Genomic DNA, 17,494 nt, shown 5'->3' with positions numbered 1-17,494 from the left:
TCACAGACTTTAGAGGGAAAACCAGCACACCGCAGACCACGGCCTCTCTGTGTGAGGATCTAAACGTATTCTACGCTAGATTCGACACAGCGAACACCATGAGACCGGACAGTGTGCGCACCGCGGATGACGTCAGTGCGCACGCTGTGTCTGAGGAGGATGTGCGGAAGTGCTTCAGGAAGGTGAACGCGCGCAAAGCTACTGGTCCGGACGGGATTCCCGGCCGCGTCCTCAAGTCATGCGCGGCTCAGCTGGCTGGAGTGTTCACACACATCTTCAACCTTTCCCTCTCTCTGTCTGTAGTCCCAGCCTGCTTCAAAATGGCCACCATCGTCCCTGTACCCAAATCCTCCACCATCTCCTCATTGAACGACTGGCGACCTGTAGCCCTGACCCCCATCGTAAGCAAATGCTTCGAGAAGCTGGTCAGAGACTTCATCTGCTCTGCACTACCCGACTCACTGGACCCTCTACAGTTTGCATACCGCCACAACAGGTCCACTGATGATGCCATAGCCCTGACACTACATACTTTTTTTTTTTTTTTTTTTTTCCTTCTAAATGACATCAGAAACAGCAGTATGCGACATTACGTGATGGCAGAGCTTCAGTTCATCCTTTGTCATTTTTTTTTTTTTTTTTTTTTTTTTTAATAAATAGGACAGGGGGAATGAATGAGAGAAAGAGGGGGAGAGAAAGAAAGAAAACCAAAGGGGAGAAGAGACGGTGAGAAGGGGGGGGAAGAGAGAGAAAAAAAAAAGAACTCCTGGGTCACCTGTATGGAGAAAAAAAAAAACAAACAAAAAAAAACAAACAGAGGAGACAGCAAACAACAAAGAGCAACATAATAATAGAGAAAACAAAGCACCATCACAATAAACTAGCTAGTCATAGATATCAATATTTACTAAATAATAAACAATATTGTGCAGCACGCAAGATAGACAGCGCACAGTGTGCTTTGAGGCAGCAGCCAAGAAAGCTTTAGTCCGCGTCTGTGAATACCCATGTGTGCATACCTGTGTGGATCAGCATGCTTGCATTCCAAAGGTTTCTCCATGTAATGATCTGCTAGGGAGTGTGGGGGGGCCACAGCCCCGTCCTCCAGGGTGTGAAGCGGGTATGGAGGAGATCAAAACTCCAGACATCCAGAGGCCCCCAGAACACAAGAGACCATGGAAGACCAACAGAGGGGCAGCCGCGCCACTGTCCCAGTAAGAGCTGAGGAGAGTCCCAGATGAGGGCTCGCCCAGCAGCCGCGGAGCAGAAGCCAGGGGGAGTTGCAGTGACGCGCCCGTGAGCTCCGCCGGCCCCCAGCTGTGCCTGAGTGACCGAGCCCCAGGCCGAGAGGCCGGGGGCACCCCACCTCCAAAGGGGCCCGAGCGAGCCCCAGGCCCCAGGCCCCGACAAGCGGCCGCCAAGGAGTGAGCCGGTGTGTACCCGGACGCCCACCCCCAGACACAAAGAACCACCAACGCACCGACACCTGAGGGAGTCCGCCACCGGCAGGGGAAGTGATGGTGGGGGGAGATAGGCCTCCAAACCTTGGAGGGCCTGAGGTGTCCCCAGAGAGGTGGCGTCTGATACCCAACCTGACATATAGACACAGACATACAGGCACACACAGACACAAACATCCATTCCCACCCTCATGCTCTCATATGCACTCACTCCACACTCAACCAACGTGGAGACAGACATAAAGAGACGCTGTACACACGATCACACTCCCCAAGCGTACTCTACAAACCGGGTCTAGGTACCCTTGCCCCTGGAGGGGGGAATTGCACCCAGACCCAGGTGGTGTTACCCTTTTCCCTGCGGTGGGGAGAGGCAGACCACCCCGACTCCGCAGCAGCAGGGAGGCCCCACACCCCAGACCGCAGTCGGACGGCCAACTCCTCCTACTAGCCCTCCCGCTCCAGCAGGCCGCAGAGAATGGGGGTGGGAGAAGACTCCAAACCTCCCTCCACCCGCTCATTGTAGTGTTGATGCATATGTGTTCTAAGGTGCAATTAAAACCCAGGAGGGCATGGAGCTACCTGCCAAGGAGCAGCAGGTAAGCGCATAGTCCCTCCTGCTAGCCCTCAATGACTAAGTGCATTTAAAATTGAGAGGTGGGCAACGACGTCAGGGGTGAGGTATACACCCTGATGGTGATTTGGACTCCGTGATTGTGCCCACCCCCAAGATCCTATATGTATGTGTAATGAGAGTGTGAATAATGTGAATGTCTAAGTTGTGGGATAAAATTGAGGCAGAGGCAGCCAGAAGGGGACAGGGGGGGGGGGGGTAGCCTCCTCTGCACCCTGGTGACATACCCCCACTCCAAGGCCCTGCATGTGTGGGTGGTTGTGGAGGAGCGGGAAGAGGGAGGCAGCTGGAGATGGGGAGGGAAGGAAGGGAGGGGCAGGTAACCCCAGCTCCCCCGCTGACCCCAGTAGGCACTCCCACCCTCCGCGACCCGCCCTGACACTACATACTGCCCTGTCACACCTGGAGAAGAGAGACACGTATGTGAGGATGCTGTTTGTAGATTACAGCTCAGCATTCAATACCATCGTTCCCTCGAAGCTGGACAGGAATCTGCAGGATCTAGGACTGAGCAGCTCCCTCTGCAGCTGGATCCTTAGCTTCCTGTCTGATAGATGCCAAGTGGTCAGACTGGGCAGCATCACCTCATCCCCCATCACACTGAACACTGGTGCACCACAGGGGTGTGTACTGAGCCCTCTCCTGTACTCACTCTACACCTACGACTGCACAGCCACTAACAACTCCAACATCATTGTGAAGTTTGCGGACGACACTACAGTGGTGGGTCTTATCACCAACAGTGATGAGACGTGTTACGCCCCAGTCTAGGGGTACAGGAACGCAACACAAGTTTGAAAGAATTGCCCCGCCCTGGTCCCCAAAACCATACACAAAGGGAAACCAATTTCTTAGTGAATCGTGATTTATTTTTCTGCACTGCAAAAATGAAGCTCCGGGGTGAACAAAGGCCAAAATAACAAACAAAACAAGCTAAGTCAGGAGGAGGTGTTATCTACAACCCTATGTGAAATCAAATATCAAACAAAAGACAAGCGCTACACCTAACTCCCTAACTGAAATAAACAGGAGAAAACAGTGCAAGGAAAAACAATAAGGCAGCTCACCCCTTCTGTTGCAGTGCTATTTACAAGGCTATTTACAATGAAAACTAATGTACACACTATATACAAAACTCCAAAAAAGTCGCACAAAGTCACAGGCACAAAAGTCTCAGGTTTTGGAGGCCAGGGTCAGGTCTGCTGCTGCTGTCAGTGGCTGCCCCGGGACAACTGCTGGTGAGGGATTTGAATGAAGATCACATGGCCAGGGGACCAATCAGCAGCCGTCAGCTCATCCACTCCGGGACCTGCAAAGACTTAAAGGCACAGACAACAACAGCCACCAAAACAGATTATGGACAGGGCCATAACACCCCCCTTCCCAAGACCAAACATCTCCCCTACAGATGTTTGGCGCTTAGGGGTTCCGAAAACCACGTGACAGCGCATCTGCCAGTACATTCTCTGTCCCTTTTTTGTGATGGATCTCCAGATTGAAATCTTGTACTAAGAGGGACCATCTCATGAGCCTTTGGTTAGAATTTTGCATTCGGGTCAAAAACATGAGGGGGTTGTGGTCTGTGTAAACAATGACAGGTGCTGAACTGGAACCGACATAGACCTCGAAATGCTGTAGAGCAAGCAATAGAGAGAGGGCTTCTTTTTCAATGGTGCTGTATTTCTGTTGGTGGGAGTTGAATTTTTTCGAAAAGTAACCAATTGGGTGATCAACACCCTGCCTATCCTCCTGCAACAGTACCGCACCTGCACCGTTGGCGCTGGCATCCACCTCAAGTTTAAACGGATGTGTGAAAACAGGAGCGGCAAGTACTGGTGTGCTGCAGAGGAGAGCTTTGGCAGACTCAAAAGCATTCTGGCATGTGGGGGACCATACAAATGGTTTTGACACACTTGTGAGACTGGTGAGAGGTGCAACTACATCTGCAAAATTCTTACAGAAGCCACGATAATAGCCGGCCATACCAAGGAACCGGCGAAGCTCACGTCTAGTGCGAGGCACAGGGAAATCTAGGATAGCCTGGACTTTAGCCAGCAGGGGGCGCACCTGTCCCTGACCCACCTGCTTCCCTAGATAAGTCACAGTGGCCTTACCAAAGTCACATTTGGCAAGATTTAGGGTAAGGGATGCCTCTTGTAATCTTTCAAAAATCTCCGTGAGTGTTCCAAGGTGATCTGACCAAGTCTCTGAATAGGCTACAATGTCGTCTAAGTACACTTCACAGTTTGTGACACCACCTAAGACAATGTGCATAAGGCGTTGGAATGTGGCAGGGGCATTTCGAAGGCCAAAAGGCATGACGGTGTATTGGAGGAAGTGGTCCGGAGTGACAAAAGCAGAAATTTCAGATGCACGCGGAGTGAGGGGAACTTGCCAATAACCCTTTAATAAGTCCAGTTTGGTGACAAACTTTGCGGAGCCAACCCTGTCAACACAATCTTCCATGCGGGGAAGAGGGTAGGAGTCGGGTTTGGTCACACTGTTCACTTTTCGAAAATCACTACAAAAACGTGGAGTTTTGTCTTCCTTCGGCACAAGAAGGCATGGGGAACTCCAGGCACTCGAACTAGGGACAGCAAGACCATTTTCCAGCAAGTAGGAAACTTCTTGCTGAAAAAGTGCACGTTTGGTAGGGTTCACACGATAAGCGTGTTGTTTGATCGGAGGGTGGTCACCTACATCTATGTCATGTTCGAGGACAGTAGTGCGAGACGGAGTGTCAGCAAACAGAGATGGGTAAGTATTGATCAGAGAACACACATCGGTCTGGGCGGCCTCATCTAAATGTTTTAGGTGGGAATTCAACTTATCCAATACTTCAGAGTTTCTGAGTCGGGAGCAACCCTCAGCACAAACGAAAGCTAAGCCATCACTTTCTGGGCTATACTGAGACGGGGATGCTGGCACAACTACCGACACGGCAGACAGCGCAGCGGGGGATGAGGAGGAGTTTACACCTGCATCACGAACAAAATAAGGCTTCATCAGATTAACATGACACACGCGACGCTTTCTCCTACGGTCTGGGGTACCTATAACATAATCTGTGTCACTCAGTTTCTCTTGGACAGTATAGGGCCCACAGAACTTTGCCTGGAGAGAGGATCCAGGAACGGGTAGGAGAGTCAACACTTTGTCACCCACTTCAAATTTTCTCTGCATGGACTTTTTGTCGAATTTCCTTTTCATTTTTTCCTGAGACGCGGAAAGAGCCTCGCGTGCAATTTCGCATGCTTTATGCAGACGCTCCCTAAAACAACTTACGTAATCTAATACGTTCTGCTCGGGGGTAGCTGTGTCGGACAGATATCTCTCTTTAAGCAGCCGCAGGGGACCACGCACTGTGTGTCCAAACACCAGCTCTGCGGGACTGAAACCCGTGGACTCCTGCACACTCTCCCTCACCGCTAGAAGGAGAAGTGGCAGACCTTCGTCCCACTCTCTTCCTGACTCGAGGCAGAACTTCCTCATCATGGCTTTTAAAGTCTGGTGGAAACGCTCAAGCGCACCCTGTGATTTGGGGTGATATGCACTGGATTTTTGATGCTTGATGGATAGCGATTTTAAGACCTGAGCGAATATCTTGGACATGAAGTTAGACCCTTGGTCTGTTTGAACTGATTTAGGCAAACCGAAAAGGGAGAAAAAGTTTACTAATGCTCTGACAATGGCTTTGACTTTGATAGTGCGTAACGGAATAGCCTCGGGGAAGCGTGTGGCGGCGCACATTAAAGTCAAGAGGTACTGATGTCCTGACTTGGTTTTTGGAAGCGGACCTACACAATCGATGATTATGTGCTCAAATGGTTCGCCTAAGGCTGGGATTGGGTGCAATGGAGCAGGAGGAATAACCTGGTTGGGTTTTCCGCTGACCTGGCAAACGTGGCAAGAGCGGCAATATTTGGTCACATCAGTCTTCAAACCTGGCCAGAAAAAGTGACGCAGAATACGAAGGTAGGTCTTCCTAATTCCTAAATGTCCAGAGAAACTGTCATGTGCTAGGCTGAGTACTTGGTGTCGGAAATTTTGCGGTACAACTGCTTGTTGAAATACGTTCCAGCCAAGATCACTAGAGGAGGGAGGATGCCATTTGCGCATTAACACATCATTTTCAATGCTGTAGACACGGGGATTCTGATCGCTTGAATTTGCGGCAAGTAAACATTTGGCCAAAGTCGGGTCATTCTGTTGCGCATGAATGAAATCTGTTTTGTTTACCTCAAAAGACAGGTCAGGTGTAGCGGGTAGCAGTTTATCAGACACACATTTTTCAGCTTTTTCCACAGGCAATTCAGCTTTCTCAGGAACAGCTTCAGAACATAGAAAAGAGTCAGACAAGTCAACATCACCATATTTACGCTTGTGGGCGCGTGTGACAACACAGGCAGGAAAAACAGAGGGCAGACTGTCAGCAGCAGGCTCGGAAACAAAATCAAAATCATCGACGGGGTTTTCAATTACTTCAGGGATCGGGAAAACTTTCCCATTGGCTAGATCATTCCCCAGAATCATAGTAACCCCCTGCACGGGCAAGCGAGCGCGCACCCCAACTGTTACCGGGCCCGAAACGAGAGGCGACTGTAGGAAGACTCTGTGCAGCGGAGCTCGTAACACACTCATTTTCACTCCCCACACGAGAGCATCAGCACCACAAAACGAGTTACTTGAGAAAGGCAACGCGCTTTCCAAAATGAGAGACTGGGCAGCCCCAGTGTCGCGCAAAATTACAATCGGCACGCGATCCTCCTCTATTCCAGTCAGTGAGGCGAACCCTTGTGAAATGAATGGTCGGTAACTGCTGTCAAGACTGTCATTTCCTGGTTCATCACTGACGGGATTAGGAGTAGCAACCGATTGAACAAAACCAATGCTTTTTGGCTTTTTCCATGTGTGAGTTTGCTCTTTGCGACGGAGCGACGGACAACTGGCAATGAGATGGCCAGTATCATGGCAATAAAAGCATTCTCGGACAGTCATGGGGACCTGATCAGGGCGCGTTTGACGCTTAGGAGAAACCCTCAAACTCCTCGCAGGTTTCGACAACGGGGCACATTCACGGCGCACAGCTGAAAACGCAACGCGATGGGTCAACACAAACTCATCTGCGAGAACAGCAGCTTTAGACAACGAATCCACCTTTTGCTCATTGATATATACAACAACATTCTCTGGAAGACACGTTTTGAATTCCTCCAGCAGGACCAATTCTCTTAGCTGAGCAAAGTCCTTCACTTTACTTGCAGCTAACCACTTATCAAACAAGAGAGTCTTCTCCCTGGCAAACTCTACATGTGTTTGGTTGGCAGATTTTTCACACGACCGAAACCTCTGGCGATATGCCTCTGGAACTAGCTCATAAGCCCTTAAAATAGTGGATTTCACAATTTCATAATCCAGGCTGTCATCAATAGACAAGCTCGCACACACTTCCTGTGCTTTCCCCACCAATTTACACTGCAGCAACAAACTCCACACATCCTTGGGCCATTTCAAAGTGGTTGCGATGCGTTCAAAGGCATTAAAGTAAGAGTCAACCTCACTTTCTCTGAAAGGTGGCACTAAAGCAATTTGCCTGCTTGCATCAAATTGGTCAGAGGAGAGTGAATCAGAAGATTTACTCACAACTTTACTCACTGGGGTAGAGGTAACATTGCGCTGCCGGGAAGGATCCAGCTCCATAGCCCTTATGCGGAGATGCATAAGCTCAACTTCTTTGGACTTAGTCGCAAGCTCCACCTCTTTCAGGCGAAGGGCGAGCCCAAGATCCTCCGTAACCAATCCTGTTGATTGTCCGGCTGGGCTAACGTTTGGGATCTGAATGGCAGCAGGAGCCTCCGCCCCTGGCGACACCCGTCCACTGGGAGCTTTTGGGATGGTTGCAGCAGCTTCTGCTCCCGCATCCACCACCAAACCTCCAGTCGCCTCAACCGGCCGAGGTTTCGACTCCGCAAAAACCCCCTTATCCACCAGCTGAGCTGTCAGGCACTGCTTAATTTCTGCCTTTTTAGCATGTAAAGGCACACTAACATTAAACAAATCTGCCACCAACAACAAATCCGCCTTTGTGCATCGATCCAACTTATCCACGGTGGGTTGTAGTGCAAAATCATCCACATCAAAAGTCATTGTGACTAGATCACCCCCAACACTACAAGAAAACTGCCAACCAAAAACTGCAGACAACCCACAAAATACAATGAGCAAAAAGAATGGCAAAAGAAAAAAAAAAGGACGAGCCCCCACTTTATGTTACGCCCCAGTCTAGGGGTACAGGAACGCAACACAAGTTTGAAAGAATTGCCCCGCCCTGGTCCCCAAAACCATACACAAAGGGAAACCAATTTCTTAGTGAATCGTGATTTATTTTTCTGCACTGCAAAAATGAAGCTCCGGGGTGAACAAAGGCCAAAATAACAAACAAAACAAGCTAAGTCAGGAGGAGGTGTTATCTACAACCCTATGTGAAATCAAATATCAAACAAAAGACAAGCGCTACACCTAACTCCCTAACTGAAATAAACAGGAGAAAACAGTGCAAGGAAAAACAATAAGGCAGCTCACCCCTTCTGTTGCAGTGCTATTTACAAGGCTATTTACAATGAAAACTAATGTACACACTATATACAAAACTCCAAAAAAGTCGCACAAAGTCACAGGCACAAAAGTCTCAGGTTTTGGAGGCCAGGGTCAGGTCTGCTGCTGCTGTCAGTGGCTGCCCCGGGACAACTGCTGGTGAGGGATTTGAATGAAGATCACATGGCCAGGGGACCAATCAGCAGCCGTCAGCTCATCCACTCCGGGACCTGCAAAGACTTAAAGGCACAGACAACAACAGCCACCAAAACAGATTATGGACAGGGCCATAACAAGACGGCTTACAGGGAGGAGGTCAGCGCCCTGACCCACTGGTGTCAAGACAACCATCTCACCCTCAACATCGCAAAGACAAAGGAGTTGATAGTGGACTTCCGGAGGTGCAGAGAAGTACACACCCCCATCACCATCAACGGCGCTGCTGTGGAGAGAGTGAGCAGCTTCCGGTTCCTTGGTGTACATCTGGCTGAGGATCTTACGTGGTCAGTACACATAAACAAAACAGTGAAGAAGGCGCAGCAGCGCCTCTTCTTTCTCAGGAGACTGAAAAGATTCGGCATGAGCCCCCGCATCCTCAGGACCTTCTATCACTGTGCCATTGAGAGCATCCTCACTGGATGCATCACCACCTGGTACGGCAACAGCACCGCCTACAACTGCAAAGCTCTCCAGCGAGTAGTGCGGTGCTCTGAACGGATAATTGGAGGTGAGCTTCCCTCCCTCCAAGACATCTACAGGAAGCGGTGCCTGAGGAAAGCGGGGAGGATCATCAAGGACTCCAGTCCCCCCAGCCATCAACTGTTCAGACTGCTTCCATCAGGAAGGAGGTTCTGCAGCATCCGGTCCCCAACCAGCAGACTGAGAGACAGCTTCTTCCACCAGGCCATCAGACTGCTGAACACGTCATAGACACCTCACCTTCACTACTGGAACTTCAACATTATGCACTACACACTGTACAGTAATGCCACTGTTTTGCACATGTCTCAACTCTGTATATTTTTATATATTTTATTTATTGTTTACTCTATTTAATTTGTAAAAATGTGTATACACACACACACGTAGAAAAACATTTAGTATACACATCCAGAAATGCAGTTTGTAATGAAAAAAGGTGGAAACTATAGAGGTACAGTTAGTCAGTAGGAGGTGTAATTGTCTGCCTGCAGAGATAAAGGTGTGGGGTGTAAGAAAAGGTGTAAAACCTTTGGAGGTTCAGGTGGACATGGTTTCAGTTGACCTCTGACATGATAAGATAAGATAAAGGAACTGTTTGTAATGAAAAAGGTGGAAAAACTATGGAACTACAGTTGGGATGTGTGAGTGCTGGGATGCTCTTGATAAAGGGAGCCTCTTTTATTGTTTTATGACTTCTTTTGCTGACTGTTGGGGGCCTAACTGTAACCCACTCTGTCTAACTGTTGCAGAGTGTGACTAATTAAGAATCTGTAGTTTAGTTTTTAGAAGTAACACCAAAAAAGTTTATTTCTAAAGGAATACCTGTTGTTGTTTGTGGTGCTCTGTTTAAAACTATTAGCCTCTGTGTCTTTTCGGAGCGCTAAAGAAAAAGTCAAATGCTCCTAAAGTAGATAAATCATCTATGTGTAATCAACAAGTCTTACTGTTGCAGTGTGTTTGTGACTAGTAGATAATTATAGGGCTAGTTGCATTGAAGGAACATTGGGGGTTGATACAGTGCTAGTGTGGCTGGGTGTGAATATGTGCTTTTAGAAGTATCACAGTTTGATTTCTAAAGGGATACATGTTGTTTGTGCTATTCTGTTTAAAAACTATTAGCCTGTGAAACTATTAGAAAAGTGAAATCAAAAAAAGTGTAGGTATTACTACTAATGGGAACTGAAGCAGTTGTAGGAATTGAAATTGATACTCAGCCCTAATCACATTGTCTCCTGTTATTTTTCTTGCAAAGCAGGCGAAACAGGATTTAATGATAACATGCAGCAAAACTGAATCCTAAATCATCAAAGCAGCCGTAACAATGACACAAACAACATGTTTAATCAGTAAAAAATATTGCGAAATAAAGAAATCACAGGATAAAATGATTAATTAGGCAAGTTTTTCTTTCTTTAAAATGTTTTCTTTAAAATATTTTGTATTAATCACGTTACAATCGAACAAAAAAGGGAAAAACTAACATTTTAAAGGTGTTATTCAGTTTTTCCTCCTGCAAATCTTTAGATCTTTTTTAGAAAACCAAAGTCTTGATGAACCTGCATGAGTGCTCACTGTGTATGTTAACAATGATCAGATGAGTTTCTTTTTTGTTCATTTAAACCTGTTTTATATTTAGTTTTTTTCTAATTTGACTCGATTCACAGAAGATGAAGCATTTGAACTGAAGTTCAAACTAGAATTTCTTAGAGAGACTCCGCCTGAAAGACTGAAACCCGCATGTGAGATTTTGTGGCCTCTGTGTGACTGTTGGTGGGTCAAAAAGGTTTCAGCTGCACAGCCAGACGTTATTGAGCGAGCCACCGGTTGAGAGGCACACTTCTCGCAGCTCCTTCCTTTCGTCAGACTTTAAAAGAAACATTTATAGGGTTTAGAGACATTAATATTGATACCACCTCTGGAGAGGTTACGGTGTTGTGCCAAAAAGTGATTTCCAATGTTTCTGTGTATTTTTTATGTGTAATATCTTTACGTACGTTGGTAAATAGACTTCGGTTGTCAGGTTAAGGCTGTGTGCAGGCAAGAGTGGAAGTAGAAGGACCCAAAGTGCAGACACTCGGAGGCGGAAAGTAACTCAAAACTCAGCTTTTATTGCTGGATGGCAAAAAGTGGCAAAACGTAACAAAAATCCAAATAACGTTACATGACCAGGCAGCCAGAACACACAGCATAAATGAAAGCAGATCACGACACCGACACAAAGAAACACAGGGCTTAAATACACAGAGGGAGCAATCAGGGAATGGGTAACAGGAGGGAAACACAGCTGGGGCAAATCAGGCCTAACGAGACAAGGGGAAGCAAAACCACACACATTAACATCAGACATGGACTTTCAAAGTAAAACAGGAAACATAACACAGACTCAGGCAGGCTCTATAACAAAGGGAACAGAGACGTGGGACCAGGGCAGACACAGACACTGGCTGTATCCCAATTCAGGATCTGCAGCCTTAAAGTACGCAGCCTCAACGATCCTCAAGGGCCGCGTACTCAAAGACCGCTAAGGCCGGAAGTGCGAGGCTTGTGAAATGGGCGGTCTAGCCTCCGTTGCGCTGCCCAGGTTGCCTAGCAACCATGATACTAACAGCTGGAAACGTGTCTTACAGCTTTGTTTGACAGAAATGAAGGAGAAAATCTTTTGTGCATTTGTTTGTTTGTTTCTACATGAGCTTTGATCATTCTCTGTGAGATTAAGCTCAGCTATTGAACGGCGTATATTTGAAAGTAAAGGCTTTAAAACCAAGTTAGTACAAACGTCACTAATGTCACATAACTTTGCCGACATGTGGCCAACAGTAATGTTTTAATGTTCTTCGTTATTAAACATTTGCACATAAATAAGTGACATAATATTCAGTACTTACTTAAAGTTTACTCTTCGGGCGCCCCTCATCCGCCGTTTTATTTCGGCAAAATTATCCACACCCACCGCCGCGCTATGCATTCTGGGATATGTTGGGCCACCAAGTCTACACTGCCACGTCCTTAAAATTCAGGGAAATGAAGGACGCATTTGGGGGCCGCATTTCGAGCAGCCTTCGAATTGGGACAGCCTTCGTTGCGTCGCTCTGACGTAATCGGCCTTAAAATGCGGCCCTTAAGGCTGCAGACCCTGAATTGGGATACAGCCACTGACTGGACGTGGGGATACAGCAGATAGGGGAGACAGCAACTATGGAACACAGACAGAAAACCAGAACACTAAAACTCTAACCAAACCCCACCCAGACAACCTAAACTAAGAATAATCCTAAAACCCATAAAGCAAAGCTAGAATATAATGAAATAACAAAATCAAAGAACCAAAAACACAAAACACTGGGTCAACGACCCAGGGACCCTAACATCGGTGAACAGGGTTTACAAAGAGGTTTTATATAGAATTAAAAAGAAATCTGTGTTTCAAGTGTCTTTACAACTCTGTGTTATTGTACTTACATTATAACCAATCCGCTCCTTTATCCCCACTTAAAATATTTTTACTGAACTATTGTAATATTTGCTGCCATTGCTGCTGTCCTCTTGGCCAACTTACTCTTACAAAAGACATGTTTAATGTTAATGAGATTTTTTTTTAACTAAATAAATAAAGGTTATATAAAAGTCGCTGCCAAAAACTGATCGCGGCTTCTACCTTGTTACACGAATGTTGTTTGTGGCTCAAGATGACTTTATGTCATCCATGAGGGAAGCATTTGACATATGTTTCACATATTATAGCCCAACAAGTTACTTATAGCAGTTTAAATACGAGCAATCACTTTTTGGCAAATACCAGAAATCACTTTTTGGCAGACAATCACTTTTTGGCACAACACCGGTGTCTAGCAGGTTTTATATTTTAGAAAGTTTAAAGCTCAGCTTAATAGAAGTAGTGTGGTTGTGAGTTTTGCATAAACAAATTTGTGCAAACCTCAATGAAGTGAAGCAACATTATAAAGAAGAATGAGCCTAAATGACTCCCCAATGATGTGAGAGACTGATAGTCATACAGAAAACAATGACTTTGAGCTGTTGCTGCTAAACGTGCTTCTACAAGCAACTGAATCTTGGAGTGCACTTTGGTTTGTCTGCTCATAAATTGGTGGTTCATGATGATAAATGAACTTCTGAACTGGTTTAACATCAGTGCAGTGGCTGGTCCATTCCTTGATGTATATGTCAACGTTCAAAATGAGCCATTTAAATCAGCTGTGTTGGATCAAGGACACATCTAAACCCTGCAGGACAGCGGCCCCGAGGCCTGGAGTTCCCACCCTCAGTGCAGTGGAAATAGTCTCGTGCCAGTCTTGGTGCTGCCTTTGAGTCTATATTGCCGAACACTGTGCGCACACATTTTTTTCCTTCCTAAACAAACACACATTTGTAAAGGAAAATTTAAATTGAACTCACAGTTGGCGGTTAATCGTTATATAGTTTAGATGTACACCGAGAGACGCATTTAGTGGGACTTTTACACCGCCACAGATTTTCTTCTTCTTTTTTGTTACATTATTGACATATACTAGATATTTTAACCTAAGCAGCAACAATCATGTCTCTGGTACAGGCACTTTCCACCATGCAGGTTAAGCTAAAATGTGACTTGAAACAAATTCTGGGTTTCCGTTCCATAAAGGTTCATTTCATCTGGTAAGTTAGCCCCTGAGGTAACAGTCTATGTGAACATAACATACTCACTGACTCACACTCAACTTGACTGATAGTGATTTCCTGAATTAGGCAAAGCGCACAGAGGAAATTCATTTGCATATGTTTGTTTTCACAATCACTGAAATCCAAGTTAGGCATGTTTCCCTTTGTTGTTGTTGTTCTTGACACGAGTGCTTCAGTTATTTTCTCATCAGTATGTTAGGACAGAAAGGATTCTGTTGTGGATTTATGATCATCTCACGTGTGTCCATCTTTCAAACTCTTAGATTGTGTAGACATTAATGCAGCTGTCAGACTGTAGGCCAGTTTCTTTGCACTGTAAGCATTGATTGGATGCTACTGTAGCAATCAGTGCTTACACAAAACGTCCCTGCGTAAACCCTCAGACACACAACAAACAGATCAATAGTATCTGAAATTCAGAGTACGGATCTTTTTACACATTTCTCACAGAAAATCACCTAAATCGCTTTCGTGTGAGATGCACATCATGTTTGCCTCATAAAGACTTGCCCTGTATGTATTCATTTCTTTTGACTTTCACGTGGAATTGTCACCTAATATAACAGGTCCATCAGTAAATGGTGTCTATCTTCAGTTTCTGTCTCCTAGACTTTGTCCCTGTCAGGTTACAGCTGAATAGATAGTCATATCATGCAGAGACTGCATCGTACTATAATGCTCGTATGATCGCGTTTGTCATAAGTGGACTGGTCTTGTTGAAACTTTGCATAAACCTTGCCCAGTAAACTGTGAGTGCTAACATTTCTATGGCATATGCAAATACTTTAGACAAATCCCACAGTTGTCTATATTTGTATATTTGACAGTTTAATGAAGCATTTAGAAATCAAAGGTCAGATTAAAATGCTGGATCACAATAGAATGTGATATCACACAATACAATATTTTTAATATCACACACAGCATGAAAGTTTGCTAGTGTATATTATAAAAATATTACAGTATGTTGGTATAACTTTATCCCCTCCTAGTTTTTAAGATACAAATTTTGGCCCACACTGATTTGTGATCATATTCCTCTGTCCACTAAATGAAGATGGAGGCTCTGCTCTTTATTTCTGTGTTTCTCTGGAGAATCCTGGTAACATGATGGCTTTCTGTCTCTAAACACACACGAGCTTAACTCCGAATGAACATGATCAGAGTTCATTGAACCAACTCTGATCAGTCTTTTCTAAGGGTTTCAAGCCTTTCTTGTTCGAGCCTCTCTTTGTTGTTGCTACAGTTATGTGTAATTATTAATAGTATTGCAGATGTTAGCCTCTGCCTGCAGTGTTGATGTGGGTAAAGGCTTTAACCATGGATTAGCGGCAGGTCCCAGCTTGTAAATTGTGGAGCATTAATGCCCACTCCAGCTCCTATAACCAAATATAAACAGTTGGGATGAGAGTTAGCTCAAGCCACTACAACAGCCAGCAAGAATGATCTGTTCATGCTAGCATTAACAGTGCCTATACACATAGCGACACACGGGGGAGGGGCCTAACTAATAACCAAGATGACTACAGGCTTGGAGGTGCTAAAAGTCAGATATACCAGGAGCAGTTTGGGCTTTAGAACAAATTTTGTGTAATTATAACAATATGTAATTTAGGACCTGGTTACATATGATGCTGCTGATTTTTTAAATCTAATTTTTACGTTGCATTAATTTCTTTTTGTCAGACAGGGAATCAAACAAGTTCTGTTTTCTCGAATGAATCCCACTGTTATTTGTTTGTCCTACCAACAGGGATGTTTACATGGTATTCATGACTGCTGCACCTGATGACTTTCACAGCTTGAGGACTGCAAACATTTCCCAACAAGACATGAGTGGTGGGGTGATCGTTGGTATTCCTGATCAGGTGAGGATCTGTTCCCATCAAACCACCAAAACCAGTTGTTCAGGATGTTTACAGGATGAAGAATCCCCAGTTATTCTTTGTGGTTGGAATGTGCCTACATATGGCTGTGTGGGATTCTGGCTTACTTTAGGGTCAGAGCAGTTGGTATGTGGAGCAAATACTGACACAGTCAGAGTGGGCAAACCAGCAATAGGCTTGTTGTCATACCTGGAAGTCTGAAAGCTCCCGATGCTGGATGGTCTTTCTAGTTTTTAATGACAGGTCGTCTAACAAAGCTTCCATGAGGTGCTATAATGGAGACTGTCCTTTTCAAGGAGTTTCTCATGTCTTATCCTACTTTTTTCTTTTTTTTAATTAACAGGAGTGAGAATTTGAAATCCTCTAAATTGACATGATTACATTTCTTCTATTAAATGAGAAGTACATTTTGAACACAGTATAGTGAACACAATATCCAAGAAGCTAAATCTGGTGAAATGGTTTCTTTAGCTGTCAGCTTGAAAGGCTGATTGGGGTATTTTTGTCACCTTGCATGCGGGTGGCATGGACACCCGACTTTTGTGTGCATTTATCAAAAAGCTTGGATGATTTTGAAGATCAGTGGCATTCAACTCATGATCAGCGTTCAAGTTTTCTTAAAATCTTGTAACATGATAACTAGAAAGAAGACAGCTAGGATTTTCAAACTGATCCATAGATGGATCTACTATGAAGCTGAGGGACAGCACTGCTTAAAAGATCCTTTTTAAATGACTCCAGCTGTCTGATTTAATGAGACCACGTGTGCTCAAGTTTCCTGCTCTGACTCGGCCTCAGAATGTCTAGAGGCAGAAATCAAGCACACTCAAAGGAAATAAGCGTATCAGTGGGCATGTGCTCAGCACGCAGAGTGGGAGTGACTAAAGGTGCCACTGCAGAGCATCACAGTTGTTTCGTGTGATTAAGTTGTGTGTTTATGAACCTGTGAGTGTTAGTCCTTTTGGCAGGATGACTCGCATGAAGCTGTTATAATTGTTTGTGCATGTTAAAGTTATGCCTCAGTTCTTTGATACCATTTTGGTAGGATTATTTGGCACTAAGTTAATAGCAGTGGCTGTAATCTCCCACAGTCATTACATCCAGCGGTATTACAAATAAAGGACTTTTCTATTGTTTAGTTTAACTGTGGCTAGCTTGCCATGTCCGTGCCTTATGATTGGCAATTTGTATGACGTGCTATTTAGGCAATATATGAGCTATAGTGACCCCTTGTGGATATTGTGAGATATTGCTGTGTTGAGTACATTATGTTTTCAATTGTTTTTCTAGTTATTTGTGACTCTACTAATGATAAAATTGCCTGTTTCTGTTTCCAGAAAACCATTGCTCATAGTCCCACATACTATACAATGATAAGTTCAAGTATGGCTGTACCTAATTTGGATTAAGCCTGGCAAGCACTTTGATGTAAACATTTCTTCTGTGGGACTTAAAGACAGTTAACCCAACTCCTGGACTGCTGCAGTCTTCCTGACAGAAAGCTTAGGCCAGGCTTGTATGCCCAGTATATATATTCTATA

This window comes from Mchenga conophoros, linkage group LG23 (assembly GCF_057382185.1).
Source record: "Mchenga conophoros isolate Kocher_MC1m ecotype Shallow Benthic linkage group LG23, M_conophoros_male_GT1.1, whole genome shotgun sequence".
Classification (NCBI taxonomy): domain Eukaryota; kingdom Metazoa; phylum Chordata; class Actinopteri; order Cichliformes; family Cichlidae; genus Mchenga; species Mchenga conophoros.
This window is presented reverse-complemented; position numbering follows the sequence as displayed.